The 16,878-nt window shown below is 41.4% G+C and overlaps 1 protein-coding gene across 3 annotated transcripts in view; it reads right to left on the bottom strand.

Annotated features, from left to right (window-relative positions):
• Window positions 1-16,878, bottom strand: part of pdlim5a (PDZ and LIM domain 5a) — a 101,685-nt gene that overhangs the window by 11,922 nt on the left and 72,885 nt on the right. The gene's annotated exons all lie outside the window — the stretch shown is intronic.

Here is a 16,878-nt window from a genome sequence, read left to right as displayed (position 1 = left end):
ACCCTAGCTTTCCCAACAACTCAAATCATCACACTAAAACGCCAAAGACTATCTGTCTAGTTTTGTGCATTTCCGATCAGAGTTGTCTCTGTCACTCTCTCTAAACTCACGTGCGTGAGCAAGTGACTTTTCTTGACATTTTGCATAGACGCTGAAACCACCCCGTACCATACCAGCACAATTGAGCTGTAGCAAACCATGCCAATTTTACTTTAAAATGTAGTCAAACTGTCAAACTCTCCTCTACAGCTAAAAAAAAAGAGAAAGGAAAAGAAAATAACTTTCACATTACTGTCAAATTACAGACAGATTGCAGACCACCTGCTGACAACATGGTACTAGCAAAAATAACACAGTGCTCAGCTAGAACCAAAACACTAGAGCACTCTTTCTACCTTTTACTACGGCATGCACGAAAATGTTCCTTCTCAGTGTGTGAGGTGCCAATTTCACACCAGAACAGTTTCCAGAACACCTGCTTAATGATGGATAAGTGACAGCACACTCTTTCAGAACGAATTAATGAATACCAGGCTAAATAACTGAACTAAGACTAATTGACTACATTGATTTCACTGACAGTGTAATGATTATGAATAAATGGTCAATTCAACATGAAGACAGAACCCAGACTGACCAGCAGGGAAGAGATGGGGTAACCTCTCCTGGTACAGTACACCAGAGCTGGACCATGTTCTTTTCATTACAATTCCAGCCATAAGTGATGCTATCACTTTGTATCAATAGTTAACATCAACTGGTAACAGAAGAGCACGCACAACACACAGCAGTGCCAGTACAATAGCCAGTGATGGAGGAATTACTCAATGTTTAAAGGGACACTTCACCCTTTTTGCCAAAAAATATATATCAATGACGTTTATAAGATTTAGAACACTTTCCTGGCATTATTTTTTGTGTAATCTCTGGGTTTAGATATTTTAGATTAACGGGTGGCTCTGACGTCAGAGACACTCTTCCGTATTGCTACCGGACTACATTGTCTCCTCACACTGCAGCTAGACCAGCCCCAAAACACAGCCGTCACGGACACTGCGATTTGTTCCACCTACAACCTTCGTTGACCGCACCCCCACATGAGCATTTGTTATTGTGTTTGTGTCATGTCGCCGTTGTCAGCAGAGCAGCACCAGAGAGACGCGCTATGTTGCCACGAATCCCCCCCCCCCAACTCTAGATTTATTATAATGATATGAAGTGACTTGCCATAAACCATCCATTAACTCCCCATTCATCCAATTTGCATCTGCTTGTATTAAACAACATTAAACTCACCAACATTGCAGCTGTAGGGAAAGCTTGAATATCCACTTTCAAACTGCAAAGCTTTTGTTTCATAAAAATCCACCGAATCTTTTTCCCACTCAGCTCTGCACTTAGTTTTTCTTCTTTTTTAGTTCTATCTCACTACTAGAACTTTCTGACTCTGAGGTAGATAAGATTTTTGGCTGTCAACAGCATCCATTTGTTTTTTCAATGTTGTGGACCGTGAAATAGTTGCTAAAATACGATCGTACCGTATTTGGCAACTAAAAGACCTGTCCCGTAATGAACCGATACGGGACGCACTTAATCACGTATTTTTGTCTCGTGGAAAAATGACAGCGCGTTATGGTGATTCTCAGTCACTCGCTCCCATGCAGTAATAAGAAGGGGCAGCCGACTGAGCTATAGGAACAGGAAAGCAAGACACTGGAACCTGGTGTCTGGAAGGGCGCTAGGCTCAGCTCATTGGTCAGTACTCTTCATAGGCATGCAGCAGAGCCAATCACTATGCAGTATCGTATCTTCGCAACTATTTCACCACGCTCCGGTCCACAACATTGAAAAAACAAATGGATGCTGTTGACAGCCAAAAATCTTATCTACCTCAGAGTCAGAACGTTCTAGTAGTGAGATAGAACTAAAAAAGAAGAAAAACTAAGTGCAGAGCTGAGTGGGAAAAAGATTCGGTGGATTTTTATGAAACAAAAGCTTTGCAGTTTGAAAGTGGATATTCAAGCTTTCCCTACAGCTGCAATGTTGGTGAGTTTAATGTTGTTTAATACAAGCAGATGCAAATTGGATGAATGGGGAGTTAATGGATGGTTTATGGCAAGTCACTTCATATCATTATAATAAATCTAGAGTTGGGGGGGGGGGGGGGGGGGATTCGTGGCAACATAGCGCGTCTCTCTGGTGCTGCTCTGCTGACGACAGCGACATGACACAAGCACAATAACAAATGCGCATGTGGGGGTGCGGTCAACGAAGGTTGTAGGTGGAACAAATCGCAGTGTCCGTGACGGCTGTGTTTTGGGGCTGGTCTAGCTGCAGTGTGAGGAGACAATGTAGTCCGGTAGCAATACGGAAGAGTGTCTCTGACGTCAGAGCCACCCGTTAATCTAAAATATCTAAACCCAGAGATTACACAAAAAATAATGCCAGGAAAGTGTTCTAAATCTTATAAACGTCATTGATATATATTTTTTGGCAAAAAGGGTGAAGTGTCCCTTTAAGTAAAAGTAGCAATACCCTATTGTGGAAAAAGTTCAGTTTTGAAAATGTACTTGAGTAAAAGTATGAGTATTGGTATCAAAATATTAAAGGAGAAATCCAGACCAAAACACATGTACCCATGAATGAGCCATAATCCTGTCCCAACATACATGTTGGCCTTGAATTGTTTCATAGATGTCCCCTGTTGTCCCCGTCCCACATGTCCCCATCCCACTGGGAGGAGACCCCGGGGCAGACCAAGGCGCAGTTGGAGGAACACATCGACTCACTGGCCTTGGAACGTCTCGGGATCCCCCAGGAGGAAGTCACTAATGTTGCTCTGGAGAGGGAAGTCTGGAGCACTCTGGTGGAGCTGTTGCCCCCGCGACCCGACTACGGATAAGCGGTTGAAGATGGATGGATGGATGCCCCCTGTTCTTCATTTTCCAATCCCTCCCACAGTAAAATGCAGCTAGAATGGTAGAAATGGTGTCCTGATACTCACACATTATTATAAATAAATAATTCTAAGTATCTCGCTATCCCTCCTGGCACTCCCTCCTGACACACATGGTGAACCTGTTAATGCTTGTTATTTTAGAGCTTGTCACCGTGTCGAGTTATTGGTAGACTAAATGACTGAATTAATGTAGCTATTGTTCCAAAAAAGGATTTGGGTAAAAAGACACAGAAAGCGTGGAAGCACATTCATTTAGCTTTTCTTTTTTTTTTTTTTAACTTTTGCTATTTTGTTTACTTTCCCAGCTAGGGTTATGAGTAAGCTCTTCCATCTTCCATCAATTGTCTGGGGTATAATGGTTAACGGGTCAGATATAAATAATCTGAGCCACCTCTATGAATCCCTTGAATGAAATTATTAGATTTAAGTGCCATAGATAGTGTTTCCACCGCTGCGGCGAAGAGCAAAGCAGACAGATTGCATCCCTGGTGTGAGCCTCTGCTGAGCTTAAAATATTGCGACTTTGTGCCGTTCATATTCACTGATGCCTTAGGTGAAGAATATAAAAGTTGTATCCAGGATATAAACTTAGAGCCTATAGGATAACTAATAAGCGTTTTCTTGTGAACTATTTCTCTGTTGAGAAAACAGTGTTCAGCTTTAAGGAAACACATGCCTCATGAGGAACACAACACAACATATCTTTATTCCAGGGCAAGCCAAGGTTTCTTCATGCTAAATAAAGAATTGTCTCTTTCACCAGCTTTTTTTCTTTGTGCAATGACTTGCTCTTTGAGTAACATGCATTTTCTTGGAACAAGTAAAATATAAGAGTACATTTTTTTTTCATGATGGATATGTTTTATAGTGCAAGGAAACACATTCTCTCTTGGGGAAGGGGATTTAATGCCCTATGCACACTGAATTCAGACTGCACAGGGATGCCACAGTTCTTCACACAGAAGGGAGTCAAATCTCTCACCTCCTCACTTGCGTCTTGCCCTGAGACCTCAACCTAACCGCTGGCTTTTTACAAGAAGCAGAATGAATGAACCCTCTATTAGTCACATGCTCTGTGTGCGTGTGTGCATGTTTGTGTGGGTGTTTGCCTGCATGTGCACATGTGTGCTTGTGAGTGTGTAACACAGGTCATTTTCACCAACTGAGACACTTGGGTGGGCCAACAATCTCTCACTCATTTTACACCCATAACGCATCGATGCAACTAGTGCCAACTGTTGGATCATCGCTGTCTTCTCCCTGTGCCTGGTTGTTAGGGGACTCCTGGGACATGAGTGTTATGGCAACTGCTGCCATGGTTCTGGTGAGTGGTACAGTATGTTTTCTGTATGTGGGTGAAAGAAAAAGAATACGTGTGTGTGTGTGTGTGTGTGTGTGTGTGTGTGTGTGTGTGTGTGTGTGTGTGTGTGTGTGTGTGTGTGTGTGTGTGCGCGTGCGTGCTTGCGTGAGAGAGAGATACATAGTAAAATCTTCATTGTTAATTTAACTGAAAGTGTAAAAATGGACCCTTATTGTGCAAAGAGAAACGAAAGGGTGAAAGAGAAACATAAGAAAAGAAGGCGAGAGAGAGAGAATGCATTTTGTGTGTGTATGTCTCGATTCAACTCTGTGGATGCTCTGTGTTCTCAGCTGCCCTCCTTGCCTAGCCTTGACATGCCATGGCGCACACTCGCACGCACGCACGCACGCACGCACGCACGTACGCACGCACGCACGCACGCACGCACGCACGCACGCACGCACGTACGCACGCACGCCATACACACACGCGCGTGTCGTGTGTGAGTGTGCGCAATGGTATGTCAAGGCTAGGCATGCATGCAAGCACACATACATATACACACACAAACACATACACAGTCGTCGGTACACGCCCGCACACAGACAGAGCACACTTGATTTAAACGCTGAGGACATTCATAACATCAATGGTTTCGAGCACTGAGGTTTACTTTAGTTCACTCTGCCACCCAGGACTCCATCCAAAACCATTTAACTCACACTTTCTCCAAAAGCTGGCTTCCATGTACTGTAGCACAGGGGGTCTCAACCCGTGGGTCGCGACCCCTCTGGGGGTCGCCAAATTATTTTGGGGGGTCCCTAAATTATTAAAAAAAAAAAACTGCAACTGAATGGCTGGAAAATGGAAATGAAGAGTTTACATACGTATAGTACACATATACACCTTCCCTAATGATTATCTGGTTTCAGTATTTATTTATGGTGTATTGTCTCTATTATTAAGGTTATTGTAGCAGTCAATTTATATTGGGGGTCGGGAGGGGGCGGGGCGGGGGTCCCGAGACACTGCCAAAGCAGCTCCGGGGGTCCCCGGCCAAAAACGTTGAGAACCTCTGCTGTAGCAGGGAGTGTAGCTTAAAGCTGCACTATGCAAAAATGTCAGCAAAAATAATAATCAAAAACATGTACTGGGTTTGAAAACATAATAGTGTAAGTCCATTGATCAGTCCATCAACCGCAATTAAAATGCTGTGTATTTAACACAATGAGCTTCAGTGGTCTGGTACTCATAGAGGCAAGAATATCACCCCAAATGTATACACAAAGTGTGATAAAATAGCTTAACTTCACACACAGGGGACAGAAGACTTATAGAGCATACCTAACAGAGCAAAGCTCCAAAGCAGAGGTACAAGGGCCGTTTCTCAATACCAATAAGGCAAAGAACATACTAACTTAGGAAGAATAGCACGTTAATTTGGGAGAACATAGAATGCATCTTTCTAGTTTGATAAAGACTTGTACTTGAGGTCACATGATCATGCACCGCAGCTTGCTGCTATAATCAGCTGAGCGTGTTTCAAATTGTCAGCATAAAGCAATTCATTCATGAAATAAATTATAATGTTATGACTACTGTTATTGTTATTGGTTTATACAGTATCATGATAAATGTCTGCGCAAATATGTGAATGAATAATGTTATAGTATTGTGAGTTAAATAAAAATTAAAACCAATGCAATCCGGCTGGCTGTTGGGGTTTCCTAATCTCTGTTGTCTGTTGACACAGAACGGCTACATGATGTCTGAGATCTACACTGTAGCCAGGCCAGTCCTACAGTATGTGATCACGAAATCCCTATGATTCAATCTCTTCTTGATTACAATTTATAAAATGGATCTATGTCATGATACATATTGACCAATCAATTATTATTTCTCTACTGCTTTTGGGGCATGTAAATGACATTGTAGTAATGATTTCTGAAAATGTTAGAACAAAATAGGCATTGCTTTTCCAAACTGAGCAAATATTCTAAATCTACACTGTTGATTTCTTGCCTTACCATGTATGTTCTCATAAGTACATTTTATAAGAAAATAATGGTTAATATGTAAGTTGGGCAAAACATTAGTTTTTGACCCCTGAATGCGTGTGTACCCATGCAGTGATTATTTGTAAAGAAACCCTTCTAAATACACATCAGCCTCCTCATTATGTAAAACATGAGTATATATTATTTTTAAGGGGAAAACATACAGTGTTGTCAGATGTATATTTGTATGATCATTTTACCCTATTGATGTACGATCAATAATTAAAAAAATGCCCAAATGTACAATAATTTCACCATATCACAAAACAAATCACTGGCTGCTGATTCGGTTTGGATTTTTAAAATAAGTCAGTCAGTAGCCTCGGAGACCCCGACTTTTTTTTTTCCAAGGAAGATAAGTGATGAGATGAGTAAATCTGACCCTAGGTCTGTACTTGGAGGCATTAAAACACTGGTCGCGTCTTTCCAGTCCAGTTTCAGGCAAGGTCCAGTGATGCATTTTTGACACATAGGAGTCTCAAACAAAGTTATTTCTTACACTAAATAAATACAAAATCTTACATTTACAAATTACAAAGGATTTCTCGTTTTTGGCTGGGTACAGTAGTTTTTTTCAAATACGATAATAATGTCAGCTTTGTCCGAAAGGGGGAAAAAAGAAAGGAGAGGGAAGAACAGTAAAAGAGAGTAGATGAGTATTCTCCTTGTTTTACCTAAAAACATAAACAGCATTGACTGGGGAGGAGAGAAGAGGGTCTTCCACACCTGAAGTCGACTGGTGCCAAGACACTCTTTGATGTGCGAGTGGAGATGATATGATACAGAGATGAAAAAACAAAAGTATACAATGAGGACAGAACAAAATGAAGAAAGAGCAGGAGAGAAATTGTGGCTTCAATATGCTTATTATTGTCAGTTATTTCCAGTCTGTTACTGACCATTGCAAATAAGTAGTACTGTAGGTGTTTCCACAACTATATTTAGTACACAAACACAACACAATATGTGCACACAACACTTATTTAGTAAAACATAAATTAACGAATCAACAGACCAAGTATGTTGTACAAAGCGTGAAGAAACTAGAAGTAAATAGCATCTAATCAAATATGGGCAACTAATTAATACACATGCAGTTAAATGATGGGCAACAACAACATCATGATTATTATGATAAAAGCACCCAGTGGAATGCTGTGTTAGCATCCATTCCAGATAATTAGCCTATAGGCAATGCAGGCTTCAGTTAAGTACTCTCTATAGGAAACAGACTGCCAGACTGCTGATTCTTCTCAGGCACATCAATATGTGCTCCATATGTCTGACAGGAAACAGTGCATTGTACATACTTTAGTACTAGTTACCTACTACAGTAACCACCAGAAAGGATTTGGGGAACAATCCTGAGACCACTGAACGTCTCTGATCTCATTGCCGTTTTAATTGGAAACCAATTCAACATAATAACAATACAACTAAGACATCACCCAATTGAAAATACTGTATTTAAAAAAAAAGGAGGCAGGCCTATAGCCTATAAAAATCACACCTGTGTGAAATGAGGGGCGCTCTTATCATTGTACATCATCATGACGTAACATGTTGATTTGTTCAGACACATATGACATAAATTCTCCTTTCATTGTCAATGGCAAATGTGACACGAGTTGTGACAAAAGGCTGTATATAGGAGGGGCTAGCGCCCCTCAAAAACGGTATCCTGTCTGAAGTCTTTTAAGTTTTATATAGCCTATGAAAACTTGAGTATTTAATGGAAGAAATCACACCCGTGTGAAGTGAGGGGCGCTCTTATGATCGTACATCATCATGACATAAAATAGACACTATGCCTATTTGCTCAGACACTATGACAAAGTTCTCCATTCATTGTCAATGGGAATTTAATGTTTGTGTAAGACAAAAATAGACACTAAGCTGATTTGCTCAGACAGATACTATGACGTAAAATTCTCCATTCATTGTCAATGGAATTTAATGTTTGTGTAAGACGAAAATCTACACTAATAGCTGAATATAGGAGGGGCTAGCGCCCCTCAAAAATAAGAAAGCAGACTGAACTAGAAATGCACTCTGTCGAGCTTCCGACTTGCGCTTTGCACACAAGTTGGCCATGGATGTCCTATTTGTGCATGAGCAGACCATTGTGCAGTGCTTGACCATTCTGCTTGGCGCCCCGGCACCCCAACTTATTATATACTATAAACTCAAATTGGTTACGTCATCCACGTACGTCTTTTACATATGTTTTTACATAAACATACTTAGTTACGTCATCAGCCAATCCCTGATTGGCTGAGCAACACCACCAACCTACGGAGCCAATCCAATCGGTCGAGGGGGCTACCGACATACGCAGCGCTCTGATTGGCTGAATGACTCCACCAAAAATACACAACCCTGATTGGCCGAGGGGTCCACCAAAAATTCACAATCCCTGATTGGCCGAGGTAGTCACATACGCAGCCAAAAACAGTACTTAATACCTGGTCAACTGTGAAACAAAAAAAAGAAAAAACTTTCACTAGATTGTTGTTGATGACGAGGCTTTAGCTTATCAAAAACTAAACCTTACATTAAGCAGTGGGTCATGCCTGCTTTGTGAGATCCATTTATTTCTGTGAGATTACTGACCGACGTGACCGTTGCACCATCTATCCCCATTAGCCAGGCGAACAAGCCAACGATATTCGTTCACATTAGCTACGCTAATGGGCTAACAACAGGTGACAAGTAGAGCAGGAAAACAAGATGCTCCCCAGCCAATCGTTCATTACAGCCAATTACAGCACAGCTCGTTAATATACTCCACCAATCAGGCCAATTAGACGGGTGGGTAATTGAATTCCCCTAGACTGTGATTGGTTGATTAATGGAGATCTCTGCTGGTCTGATTCAATGGGATCTGGTTAGAGCGCTGACCATCTGGACTTCCTGGGTCTTGTTAACTACATGGGTAATGAAGGAGAGACAGAACACTGCAGGGAAGGAGGGAAGAGGAGAAAACGGTGTGTGTGTATGTTTAGTCTGAATGGACCATAGCTGTCTCTTCCTGTTGGTTTACAAGTTAAAAAGACAGCTCCATTGATCAGATGTCTTTTTGAAGGGCGCTAGCCCCTCCTATATACAGCTTTTCGTCACAACACGTGTCACATTTGCCATTGACAATGACAGGAGAATTTACGTCAAATCGGCTTTCTGTGGCAACACAAACATTATGCCATTGACAATGAAATGATAATTTACGTCATATGTGTACAAGCAAATCGTTGTCAATGGGAATTTAATGTTTGTGTGGGACAAAGTGTGTGGACTCACACTGAACAAGCTGAACATAGGAGGGGCTAGCGCACCTTGTGTGAAGTGAAGGGCGCTCTTATCATCATACATCGCCATACATCACATTCCGTGCTCAGCCAATCAAATCATCACAAAAGTCATTCCGGCCAATCACTTTTGGTGTCTTCACTTTTCTGCCCGCACTTTTATCTTCAATATGTACTTTGCTCAGCCAATCAAATCATCGCTATGGGGTGATCAGCCAATCACAAACCAATGTTTGCGTTTACACAAACCCAGAAAGCTGGGCATAGGAGGGGCTAGCGGCCCTCAAAAACGTAACCTTGCTAACAGTGACCTTTTTTGTTTGATAGCATTAAGGCAGGGCTGGGCAACTGGCGGCCCGGGGGCCACATGCGGCCCCCACCTTCACTTAATGCGGCCCTCAGGTTAATGTCAGAATACTGATATAATATTGGTTTCAGCTGTTTACAATTCCACAACATGCAAACATGACCCGCTTTATTTACTTCAGTCTAAATTAGTAGCTCATTGCTCAACACAAGTATAATTAAAAGGCATTTGAAATTACATAAAAATGTTAATTTTCAGGATTCTAATTCAAAAATAATAATAATAAAAAGATTTCAATTCGAATATAGCAAAAATAGCCGATCTACAAGCTCAAAACGTGTCGCAGTGCGACGCGTTTTGAGCTTGTAGATCGGCTATTTTTGCTACGACTATAATATATGGCCCTCTGGAGTGAGTGTGGAAATAATAGTGGCCCTCTCCATCGTCAAAGTTGCCCACCCCTGCATTAAGGGATGGTCAGCTATGGAAAGTGGAATGTATTGTGCTCAACAGCTGTTCATATACAGTAAAGCAAGCTCTCATGTACATGTAGCTACAACAGAAACTTGCATTATACAAGTCATAAACTTGTTGGTCTGGTTTGAACAATGAACAAATGGCCCATTACGATAGCAGCGCAGTGCCCAAGGAATCCTCCCCCTGTACAACAGATGGTTTATACGCATTGGATTAAATTCTTTGGATCAAATTCAAATCTCATAAACTATAGCACTCTTGTGGGTACATTCCCACACACACATTTGTACATAGAGACATCCATACATACACAGACACCATCTCTCACATGTTCTCCCCCCTCTCTCTCACTCACATGTACTGTGTACACGCACACACACACACACACACACACACACACACACACACACACACACACACACACACACACACACACACACACACACACACACACACACACACACACACACACACACACACACTACAACTTGAACCCTTTGCCATATGCTGCCAAAGTTATCTTATAGTGACCACAGCACATCATAGCTGTCATATGTTGTCATTACTGATACATGTGGTACTGTGAATGGAAAAGCCCAGTTGTTGTAGAACATGTACAACATAAACAGAAGAGTTGGCAGGAGGATTAGGGGGGAAAAACAATGCATACTTGGCCTATTTATTTTCCATCTGAATTCGTCTCAATCCCTAATTGTTGGATCCAACCAGTAAAGTAGCACTTCACTAGTCCTAAACCAATGCTAGGACTGTTGAAGTAGCCATTCCTTTATGTTAATCCCGAGCTATCATCTCCATGCATATTGTTTATTAGCTTAGTGTTAAGCGTCACTGTGTTCAAACAGCAGTTGAAGTGTAAAAAAAATTAAAAAGATTATCAAGACTTTCACAATTAATAATTTGGGTAATTAGGTGACGTTAGTATAGAAGTGGGAGGGGAGTGGGGGCAAGTGTTGATTTAGCTGTCCATTGGTTTACAACATTTTAAGCTGAACACCACAAGCCATTGAGAATCATTATGTTCACAGGTCCATTTTGCCCAGATCTGATCTGTGTGTCTACCTCTTGTTCTTGGGTAGGTGAAGGGCACTGACACTTCGACGCTTCTTCTTCCTCAAGCGTAGGGGTGCGTCTTTGGTAATTGCCGTGATTAGCAGGGCATCCAATAAGGACTTGGAAAATGACAACTGAGGAGGGCTCTGATAGGTTGAACTGACAAGCGAATGTCAAAAAATGTAACAGAATAACATATTATCATAGAATGAAGACATCATTATGAGGAGTTCAAACAAAAGACAAAGATATGCTAAAGGTATCATTAGGAGAGAGAAATTAGGACAATTGGAAGAGATTGTTCAGAAGAAAGGGAACTAGAGGATCTTAATGATAATTTCAACACCATAACACAAAGGCACGCAGACACTCACACATGCACACAATTGCACACCCACCTGCCACGCATGGGTCTGAGGACGTCAGCGAGTGAGTTGCGTGCAGGCTGGGTGGGAGCACTGGGGGTGAGTGGAGGGGGGCAGGGGGCCGCTTTAGGAAGGAAGTCCAGAGGACTCAACAGGAGCTCTCTCCTGAACACACACAATACAGTACAGGTGCATGTACTGTATTCATGTACTGTACAGAAATTATGTAAACATTATAACAAGAAAACACTAAGCAGAGGTGGGGAGCTAAAAACATACAATGCACCATAAAGACATAATTGATCATGGTTTAAATCCAGTGGCTCCCTGATTTATCGGTGGTGAGGTGACCACCGCAACTACAACATGACATCACGGAGGCGCGGTGAAGAGCAAACCACCGCTCTCCCCAGCCCTTCTCTCTGTTTTTACTCACCACCGCTCCACGTTATTACAGCTCCGGTGGTCACCTCACCACCGAAAATCCAGACTATGAATAGGCCTTTAGGGTGGGCTGTTTGCTTGTCAGAAGTGAGGCGGATGACAAATTCCACTGAAAATGTTTGAAACCTTTGTACCTGACTACCTGGTGGATGTTTGACATAGACATGGTAGAAAACAAGACAGACAGAGGAAACCATTACCTCACAGCACTGAAGGCTTTCCTTTACAAGTTAAATAAATATAATAAAAGTCCTACAGTAGCACCTGTGTTGAGATGAGAGCTCACAATGAGCAATATCTTCTTTTGCTGGCTCTATAGGAGTATCTAATTCACCATCATGGCTAGTCCAAAGCGCTCTGGAATTAGCTTTTTCTGAGCCTGTGCTGACATCTGGTGGCGGCTGTGGAGAACTGCTAGAGCGAGGTAAAACAGAGGAGGTGAAATTATAAACGTTTTTTGTTGACAACAGATGTTTTAATGCAATAAGATGTCCTATGCCAGATTAATATAGTGCTGAGAACTTGCACAGAGCAAACCGGCATCTGTGTACCTGTCACTGATTACAACAGCAGGCAGTTGAGAGCTTTGTGTCTTCATGAGAAGAGCATCAGTGACAGCTGGTCTCAGATCAGATGCAGAGTATGGTTCAGAAGAGGCACAGGTTGCTGGCATTTGAGTTGACAGGAGTTTGCTATCATTTAAGGAGTATGCCACTAGTGTTGGTGCTGGTGGGAGACTAGTTATACTGACACAGGATTCTGCTGTCTGGGGGGGATCGGGGTTTGAACACAGAGAGGCGTTGGATGTATTGGCTGGTATTAAGATGGAAAATGGGAAAGACTTTTCTGGAGTTTGGGCAAGAGATAATGGTATTTGGCTCAGGGTCGAGCTTGTGGACACTATGGGTGCCGGTATTGGAGCCAAAATGTACATCGTGTCAGGTGAATGGGTTGTTTGTATTCGACAAGGCATGGTGATAGGAATTGAATAGGACATCGCAATGGAAACTGATAGAGGACTTGTTGTAGTTGACACTTGTAAGGGCTTGTCATCAGGCGTGACATTCTTTTCATGCATTTGGAATGGTATGTGTTTGGAAACATTGGCTGTAGGCGTAGCATCCTCCTCTGGACAGTCCTGAGTGGCTGATGATGAGCCCACTGTCTGTGGCTGCGGTTGGGAAATGTGAACAGATGTGGGTATGGCCTCTACATCACTGAGTCCACTGCAGATAGTGTGTGGAATGTCTACTTCGTCAGATGGTTGAAATGTTGTATATCTACTACTGACAGATAGAGAGCATCATTATTAATGTGTCCATTGATATAATACTGATATAGAACATGGAGCACACTTTGTTAACTGAAAGGTGAAAACGGAAGCATTCTTTGTGTTTACATCAGCGTAACCTTAGTGTAAGCATTAAGCAACCTCTCAGTCTATCAAATTTGTTATCTAATTAAGAAATGGGATAACAAATATGTTATTATTAATAGATAACTTTCCTAAAGGGTTTGTGTGCAGAGTGACCACAGTTGCAGTGTAAGACAATGCAAGGTGTAAGGTGAAAAGGTGAAAGTAAAAGGGATGGGTACACAATCGAGTGCTACAGTTTGTAGTCCTAAAACCTGGAAGTGAGTTTACCATGGGTTCCCTTGACAGATTTCCAACATAGTATTTTTGCCTTTAAATCTATTCAGAAAATAAGTTTGGTTGTTAACATACTGTAAACCTACAGTTTCATCTCTTGTGCTACCACATAAACTACAGCCAACAGCCGTAGACTACAGCCAGTTGATATACCAACCCAAGAAAAATTATATACTTTTATCAACACTATAAATCACGGCAAAATGGATATAAAATATACAGTATACAGATTTCTTTATAGAATCAATTTGTAATCAAATTATGCGTAGCTGTCTATCCCCTTGACATACTGCCATGTCTACTTTATCTTCAAGTAGGCCTTGTAATGTTGTAGACTACTGTACTAGTTTTGTCTTTTAATGTCTGGAATTGTCACGAGTTTAATGTCACCATAACTCTTGACAAAATGTGTCAACCAAAGCGCATTATTCTATTGTTTATTTGTGGCATACTGTTTGTGGTTTCACTTGGTGGCTCCTGTGTGGTGCGCGTGGGGGGAGTAGAGAGAGGTACTGTACTGTATATAAAAAGCTGTGCCCTAAGGCAAGCATTGACATGACATGTCTCTCCCCTCAAAAGTACACTAATTACAGCTCACGGCATTACAGTATATGAATCACAAAACAGAAACAAATAAAAACATGTAGTGTACAATTAAGTATCAGGAAATGCCTGGTGAAGTGAAAGTGTGGTTGATAATCTAGCAGTTGATTATCTATGCATGTACAGTAAGAACTTTGCCACTTTTCCTCACAAACTGCACATAGTAACTTATCTATAGTTCAAGATTTGAAAGGGATGCTGTGATTTGTGGACATTTGAATTGAACAAAACAAAACAAAACATGTGAACAGATGAATTACTTTGCTACTGAGCATAATTTATCCAATATCCAATGCAGAACTTCCATTGGAAGTCTGTGGTGGGGAACCCATAGCAGCAGTAACTTCCGGGAGTGTCTACAAAAAAATCATCCCTGTAGCACTCTATACCTTGCTATGACTATACCTGGCTTCCCAACTGTTTGTCTCAGGTTCAGTAGGGCAGCTAGCACAAAAAGGAGGAAAGGACGGAATAAATGAAGGATGCAAGAAAAGCAGGCAGGAAAGAGAATAAATGAAATAAAAAGGGACACCAGAAAAGAGAACAAGAAGAAACCTTCATCACTTTATTAGCAACAATACGGAATAATGCTTTTTGTTTTGTTTTTACTCAAAACATACTGTAGAAGAGAAACTTGAAGCAATGAAAAAGGTTCTAAGAAAGAAAACACTGAGCCATTGCTGCATGCACAGTATAGTTGCCTTTCTGTATGTGTGTGTGCGCACGTGTTTTTTTTATTGTGTAGCATCTATAAGCATACAACAATTGTTGATAGTTTGCATCATGTGGCTTCCAAACTTTTTCATTGCTATATATAAAGAGATAATTCAGCCACTACTGTAGATTCCAAGCTGTATGAAATAACAGAGTATTAATTCAAAAAGAGCCTATATAAACTAATAAAGAAGGCATTATAATCAGAATTTGTATTACTTAGCAAAACCCTTGGTATACAATACATGTAAAAGGCACAGTAGAATATCTTACAATTCAAATGCCTTGTGGCAAAATAAAACCTACTTCACAAACCATATCTCATTATACAGTCAATGATTGCACCATTGCACAACATCAAACTGAAACAACATGCCCCCTAAAAGAGCTTCTCTAATGCATAGCCCACTTTATAGTCCCAATCTGAGGCTATCATGTGTGCAAAGATGGTTTGGACTTTCTGATGGTAAAACATTCTTTCACAATTTTCAGATAAGATTTCAGTAAAAATTAAAAAATAAAGCACAGTAGGTCCATTTTCCTCCAATGTTTACAATCCACACAGATGTAAACAAGCCATAAATAGCTTCAAAATGCATTTCCAAACCCAACTCAAATTTAGCTGTCACATACGGTAAGCCCTTGTATCAAGTGCTTGTCAAGTGAAAGAAATCATTTTTAAAATTATATTTCTAATAGACACATTTAGTTGTCTCCACCAGGCCGAAGGCATGGGGAGAGAGTATGTTTTGCACTCCGTCCGTGTGTGTGTGTGTGTGTGTGTGTGTGTGTGTGTGTGTGTGTGTGTGTGTGTGTGTGTCCGTCCTTCCGTCCTTCCGTCCGTCTGTGAACAGCTAATCTCCGGCACCGTTAACCTGGTCGATGCCAAACTTTGCACACACACTCCCTGGATGCCAACGATGAACCTCTGCCCCACATTTTCCAGAACGGCCTGTTATAGCGCCACCATGAGGCAGCTTTTCACATTTTTTACCTAAAACTGCACCGATCTGCGTGAAACGTTCCATGCACACTCCCTAGAGGCCAAGGATAAACCTTTGACCTGCATTTTCCGCATCTGCCTTTTATAGCGCCACCAGGAGGCCGACTTTTGTAAAACACATTTTTTGATATTACTCCTCCAGATTCTGTCCAAAAATCTCACAAATCGTTACACAGTATCTCTATGGTCATGTGCTCAAGTCGGATCTGTCCGATATTTCATATTCCATCCTAATTGGCTATAATTGGCTTTCACAGTTTGCAAGATTGCCCCGTTTTGAACAAAAGCCTCAAATCATGAACGCAGCATGCAATTTACGTGAAATCTTTCACACATTTTCTTACTAGGCTGAGGAATATATCCCACCCTTTTCACATTGGCCTGTTATAGCGCCACCAACAGGTTGATTTTTGCAAAACACATTTTTGGAACAAAATGCCTCAAATCATCCAATTGCCATCAAATGCGTATGAAGAAATGGCACCCTTTTCACATTGGCCTATTATAGCGCCACCAGGAGGCCACAACCTGACCTGCCCTGGTGGAGACCTGTGCCCAGAGGGGCACTTTTTCTAGTTTACCCTGTTTCTTTGCTCCCCCAAATTCCCACCAGCAGCCT

This window comes from Electrona antarctica (assembly GCF_951216825.1).
Source record: "Electrona antarctica genome assembly, chromosome: 12".
NCBI classification, from domain to species: domain Eukaryota; kingdom Metazoa; phylum Chordata; class Actinopteri; order Myctophiformes; family Myctophidae; genus Electrona; species Electrona antarctica.
Note: the sequence above shows the minus strand (reverse complement) of the source record. Positions and strands in the feature narration are given on the sequence as shown.